The sequence below is a fragment of the Mus pahari genome, chromosome 1 (genome assembly GCF_900095145.1).
Source record: "Mus pahari chromosome 1, PAHARI_EIJ_v1.1, whole genome shotgun sequence".
NCBI lineage: Eukaryota > Metazoa > Chordata > Mammalia > Rodentia > Muridae > Mus > Mus pahari.
In genome coordinates, this window is record NC_034590.1 from 160,974,146 (window position 1) to 160,981,341 (window position 7,196).

Genomic DNA, 7,196 nt, shown 5'->3' on the forward strand with positions numbered 1-7,196 from the left:
AATCCACCATAAATAATAATGAACATAATTACTTATGAATAAGAAACAATTTCAGCATTTTATGATTATCTCAAAGAATTGAATGGAGAGGACAGCCTCTGGCAATGTGATTGACAAGCTGCCAGACCTGAAATATATACATTTGTACAACCAGTAAGGACAGTAATAAAAGACATGTATCTAACAAACTTGAAGATGACCAGCATCTAATCCTATTTCTCATCATGTATCCTAAATAAACTCAGTGAATGCATAAAGGAACAAAATCTAGGTTTTGTTGTTATTATTTTAGCCAGAAATTTATAAGAATAACTTACATTGTCACCAACATAATAAAGAATTGTGAACTCACCAGAAGCCATAATGATCATAATTACATATGAACGTGAAAAGGGAAATGCCAGAACATTAAGAAAAATTGAAGGGAATGGAGAATAGAAATAAAATCCTGTGATTACAAAAGTAGTGGGTTTTCTGATCAGCCAGTTAGAACTAACAGACAAGAAATCAGCAAAGGCATGAAAGAACTAAGCATGCCATCAAACAATAAGCTCGACTTTGTATTTATAGAATTCTTCACACCAGACAGCGAGGTGCTCATTATTCTTAGGTGCACATACAGTATTCATCAAGAGCTAGTTTCTGATTCATAAAAGAAGCCTAAGCAATATAAAAGAAGTTGTCAGCATACAAAAACATGTTCTCTAACCATAATTGAATTAACTATGAATCAATAGCACAAAGATAAAAGGTAAATCTTCCAATCCCAGCTAATTAAACAACACTCTCTTAAATGGGCCATGGAAACTTTTGAGTAGTCCATGAGATTTAAAAGAGAAAGGTTCAAGAGAAAGTATGAAGTTGTTTTTGCCAGGAATAAAGTGAAGATACAATCAAAAAATAAGGAGAAAATGAAGATAGAGTCATACTCTATGGAATGCTGCAAGCAACCTGTGGTTCAAAGTGCACACATGGGAATACACATTTTATTATGAAAGAACAAGAAAGCTCTACATTAAAAATTGAGGAGTTTTGGAAGAGTTCTCAGTTTTCTACATATTTAGAGGAACATTACATTGTTTAGCCATCCCAGTCCTGAGAATTTGTCCTACAGAAATGAAGAATGTCTATACAATAATTCCTTATGTATATGTAGGAGCTATACACTATCAACTGGCAGTGCCTAACCTAATTATGCATGTCCACACACTGAACCAGTAAGGACCAATAAAAATAATGGATTGCTAACACATGAAGCAGTATGGATGAGTCTCAAACATCACACAAAACAAAGAGGCCAGACTCCCCATCAAAATGAAAGTGAGCATTTGGTGTCCTTCCTAAAATTCTCAAATTAGGGGCATTTCACCACAAAGACTCATGCTATCTATCACATGCTGTTGTGTTGGAATTCTGCCCCATGGAGACTGTTCTAAAAGGTGGTAGAAAATAAAGAAAGGATAAAAAGGTGCTCCCTACAAATACATGTGCATGTGTGTGTGTGTGTGTGTGCATGTATGTTTGTGTATGCATGTGTGTATGTGTGCATATGTGTGTGCATTTGTGTTTGCATGCATATGTGTGTGTTTTATTTTAGGGAGATATTGCGGGGTTTTTTTTTAACAGCTATACATCAGTTTCTAAACTTCTATTGTTTTCATTACATTTTACTTGTAAATCAAATCGTGACTTCATTAGAGTTCAACTTATAGGCATGATGATGGTCATAATATGCTGTGAATGTTCTGATGTTGTCATCTGCTATAGTTTAAGAGGAAATATTGGCATTTAAAGAACATCAAAGCAGCATCCAGGAACACAAGGTCTGTTCTTGGTCCTCAAGAAAGTCAGTTCCGGACCATGGACAAGCAAGGGGACTCTGTTCTCTCCTTCCTTGTCAATCATCACCAAACCCAAATTAAAGCAGGTGGTGAGTTGTGCACTGTTCTTACCTAAGAGCTCTGGAATCTCTTAGGATTGTTTCTATCACTTTCTTGTTATTACTCCTCTTTCTATCAATCACAGGAAGAAAATACTAGTGCTTCATCCTTGATTTCGAACTTCATCATCTAACGTGAGGAAATGTACCTTGATGAGAAAGAGCCTGCTTCTAGCATGGACCAGAAATATTCAGGACAGCTGGGAATACTTTACAGTAACAGAAAGCCAAGAATGGGTCAAAAGAAAATTTGTGTGTCTGTGTGTGTATTTGTGTGTGAAATATATGAAAATAGATAGGTTACACTTCAAAAAAATACCATTCAACTCAAAGGGGATAAGTTATTCAAATTCTACCACATCCCTCCAAATTCTTTTAATAGTCCTCATTACAGAATGCAGTTCACCCTCCCAGCTTCTAGAACATGGAAACATTCCCCAGGACTGATGTTCCTCAGAATTACTATATAAAAATAATAACATGGGAAATGCAATAGATGTTCCACGTAAAAATGATCCCTTTAGAGCATAATTTCAAAGCACAGACAACTAATTTGAAAAATAAATCTCTATATAAATCTTATCTCAAGTTATTTTCTAGATACTGATAGAATATTTTAATATTTCATAGAAAATCATTGAAATGCCCTTATAACTATGTAAAATAGTTAAGATGAAGATAAATAACACTAATTAAAACAAAAATATGTCTTTTTTTCTCAGCCAGTAGTAAATTCCTTTCACTCTTACCTATGTCTTCTTCAATAATTTAGTATATGCGTGTGCTTGTTGCGTGTCCGTGTGTGGTGTTCCAGTGTGCATACGTGAAGCTTAGGGCTCTATGTCAGATGACTATTTTTATAATTGTTTGTCTTTTCATTATATCTCCTCATTGAGTCATGTGTACTTATGGGTGGGGCATTGCTATAATATATTTACAGAGGTCAGCAGACAACCTTCAGGAATCAGTTCTCCTTTTTGACTGTGTGGCTCTTGGGAGTCCATTTCGCACTGTCAGGCATATTGGCCAGTGCCCTTAGCTAATGTGTCATCTCACACACTGTCCACCTTAGTTTTGGAGACTGAGACCTTCACTGAACCTAAAGCTCACTATTTGGGTAAGAGGAGCTGAACAGCGAGCTTCAGGCATCCTTCTGAGTCTACTTCCGCCCAGCTAGATTTTAAGTAGCCTCCGTCACTGTGTTTTTAACTTGGGTTCTGAGGATCCAGGCCTAGGTCATCATACATGCACAGAAAGCTCTAACTCTCTTTCCATAAGTGCTTTACCAGTCACATCTAAAAATTTGAAAATTAACATATGGGAAATACAATAGACGTTACACCTAAAAATTAGCTTCTTAAAGCAGAATTTCCAAGAACAGACTACTAATTTAAGAAAAACATAATCTGTACATAAATCTCAAAACACTATTTTCCACATATTGATAGAATACTTATAGAAAATGTTTCAGTATTTGATGGAACGCTCACTGAAGTGCTCTTAAAACTGTCTATTGATTTTTTCTAATGCATTTGTTGCCTTTAAATCTATGCACTCATGTTCTCTAGGTCTTTACAGTAAAAATTTTATCATACTTTGTTTGCTGGTTGACCATTCACAGCCTTTTAAAAGACAAGGATTTGTTGTCAGCATCTGAAATTAGATAAAGTAACTCACAGCCTTGTAAGTTCCATAAACAACATTTTAATTGGAGATAACTTAATTCTATAAAACTTGTTGGTTTCTGGCAAACTAACGAACACTAATCTATGAGTAGTGAGAACTGCCAATGGAGCTGGTTTGGCTAGCAATACTTTATGTTAAGGTACTGTGATAATGACACCGGCCACAGAATTATGAGTTTTGACTTTCCAGTCCCATGCCATGCTTGCTGTTGATATTCTTTGTGATGCTGAACTATGGCCTAAGCTGTTATCCCTGGTCAGTTTCCCATTCTCAATTGTAAACAACAGATGTGCTACCAAAGACTGAGTCTGTGCTGGCTCACCATTTAAAAGTGAAGTCTTCCATAGGAGTCTTTTCAAATAATGATGAACCTACTAGGAAGTAACTAAATTGTAAATGAAGAAATGCTCAATATATCTTTATAAATACACATGCACACATATGGAAATCCACGAAAGGAATTGAATTGAGTAAAAAATAATATTAATATTATGGACTTGGTTTCAAGCACCAAAGGAAAGTGTTTTGCACATAATATGTTTCATAAATGTTAAGCCATGTAGGAAACTGTTTTCTTTTTAAGACTGCCTGGTTAAAATGAGGAACTGAAATAGAGACAGGAGTACTGACAGTCTACTTTTGATTGGGATTTTTGAAACATAAAAGTTCTGCAATGTAGGATGCTTTAAAGGGATGTCTGACGCACGCACACTTGCTTTAGAACAAGGGCAACAATCCAGGGAAGCAGCAGAGGAAAGCTGCCTAGAGCTGTTAGCACGGGCTGCCTACACACCTGCCCATTGCATGTGCAAATGTGCAAGAAACAGGAAGAGCCCTGGGTTCAGTCCCAGCAAAGGATGTTTTATGTACCCACTTCACTGACGTCAAAGACAAGAAGGTACTTCTATGCATGGGGTTTCTTTTTCTCTCGAGCAAGAAGAAGAGGTGAGGAAAATGGCAAAGGGCAAACCTCACTTCCTCCCCTCTCCTCCCCTCCCCTCCCCTCCCCTTTCCTTTCTTTTCCTTTTCTTTCCTTTTCTCTTCTTTCTTTCTTTTTCTTTGCTAAAGAGTGCAACAGACAAAGGCTTGTTTTAGTTTAATAACTGAACCATGTGAAGCCACAGCCAGGCTACTCTATGTACAGACATGAGGGGAGCTTTACTTCTTGGTCTCTTCCTCCTCGAACAGAGTCTTGATGCTCTCTTCCTCCTTGGCCTGGAGGCGCTTCTCCCTGCACTTTCGTGCTTCCTTGATCTTAGACATGTGAGCTCCAACCTGGACAGCCAGGAGCTTCTTGCGGGCCTTGTCTGCCTTCAGTGTGTGGATGTGCTCCATGAGAGTCTGCTTGATTTTGAATGCATTCCATTTGACCTTCAGGTACAGGCTGTGATACATATGGCGGTCAATCTTCTTAGATTCCCGGTATCTCTTGAGAAGCCAGCACAGAATCCTCATCCTTCTCATCCAGGTCACCTTCTCGACATCCGAGCGTTGGCAGTACCCTTCCTCTTCCCTATGCCCATATGCCTGCCCTTCCGTCGTGTCAAGGTGTTTTTCCAGCATCGAGCCCCGGTATGGATAGTCACAGGCTTCCGGATGATCAGTCCATCTTTGATCAACTTCCTGATCTGCTGATGGGTGTTGGCACTGGCGATTTCATTGGTCTCATTGGGGCCCAACCAGAAATTCGTTTTACCACAGCAGAGGACACTAGAGGAAAGCCCGTTCTGTGGCCTGAGCATACTCATGGCTACAGAAGCAGCGGCGAAAAGCAAGACTCACTTTCTAAGAGTGAGAAAAGATACAGTAGTAATGGATCTACTTTCTGCCCGATGTGTTCCACCTGCCCCTAACCACAGCTCAGTTTATAACAACCAATAGCATTTTTCCTTCTTCAGGGGGGAAGAGGGAGAAAGGGACAGGAGAAAGGGACAGGAAGATCCTGTCTAACCAATATCACTTTCACACACCAACAGTCATGCACTCCACTTAGCTCCGAACCAAACAGGGAAACAAGAAACCTAAAATAACTTATTACTTAATATAAGCCATGCAAGTTAATAGCTTCATAGATGAGTTTAAATTTACACTTGATGTATATATGTATGTATGTATGATATATTATGATATACATAGAAGAGCAGAAATACCATACATCCTAATAAACCATTCTCTTAATGAGCTTAGGAATCTTATTTGACTGAAGTGTCCTTTGTGTCCTGAACATACTCCTTCCAAACCTATGTCCTTCGTCTTGATGACATGGAAACCCGGAGTGCCTACTCTACGGATTGCCATGGGTTTATATTCTCTAGCTGTCCAATTCTATTCAGATGGATCAAGAGTATGAGACATATTTTCCTGAGTGAAAAGTAATGTTTTTAAATTCCATATTGAACTTCCTTTTTAAAGAAATGAATGGCATTCTGCCCTGAGATATAATACAATTATCATTCCTTTAACCATGGCTGTCCTGACCCTATTCCTGTTCCTTCACAGTGCTTTGGGCAAGTGTAACCCTTGCTGTTTATTTACTATATCATGTGTGGTCATTCAGACTCAACAGATACAAGATGCAAATAAGCCCACTCTCACTTTTACTCATTACTAATAACCCGCAGTTTTCTTGTGTTTCTGCTCATGGTTACAGGCATGAGAATTTGAAGCTTCTGTCTAGCCTATCTCTGACTTCTTCAGGCAAAAAAGGGCAGATGAACTTTTAGAAAGGTCGCTTAGCTAATGAAGGTTTAGCTTCAACCTTTGTGTTGAATTTGAAAGACTAAGTCCAAGATTTTCATCCTCTATTCATAATTCTATTCACAAATGGATGCCATGTTTTTCCACCCACAACTGCAATGACTTCCATATCTAAGACTCTGATAACAATATAGAGAAGGGATATTTGGATCTCCTTATAAAAAACAAAATAGACATTCGTGACCTGTTGAAAACAGTTTTATCACAGGTTAGCTGACATATCAATGGCATCTTTGAAGCAAAGGCAGTGGGATGATACCCAGATATGTGTTAAAGATGGGAACTAACATGACGTTTTACAAGCTAATAGGGCCATGGAAGTAAATGACGTTTTACAAGCTAATAGGGCCATGGAAGTAAATAGAACCTAAGTCCGGGTTTAATCACATATTTGTAGAATAAGAAGACCCAGAAAGGCATTAGTCCACCTTTAAAAACAATTGCCTCAATTTCTAGTTCTAGAATCCATGACAAAATGCAGCTCATAGCTTTTACCAAACCACAGAAATACTCATTTGATATGAGAGATCTGGACGCAATTTAAAACACAAAGTTTTCATTTAATTTCCCAAAGTGCAAAATGATGATAAAGGAAAAAACAAATCTTTAAACTGAGTGGAATGCTTGTGGTTGTGGCAATATTCTACACTATAAAGAGCAAGTAGGTGCCCTGTCTGCCCCCTAGCTGGTTTAACTCTCAAAAGCAGGGGTGAGGCTCTGAACGTCACAGGAATCTCTATGCATTCTGTCCTTTAACTCTTGCCTCCAGTGGAGCTGTGCGAGAAGTTTATGGAGAAAGCCAATGATTTTGCTT

The 7,196-nt window shown here is 38.2% G+C and overlaps 1 pseudogene; it reads right to left on the bottom strand.

Annotated features, from left to right (window-relative positions):
* Positions 1-4,783: 4,783 nt before the first annotated feature.
* LOC110337418 lies at positions 4,784-5,373 on the bottom strand (annotated as a pseudogene).
* Between the last annotated feature and the right edge of the window lie 1,823 nt (positions 5,374-7,196).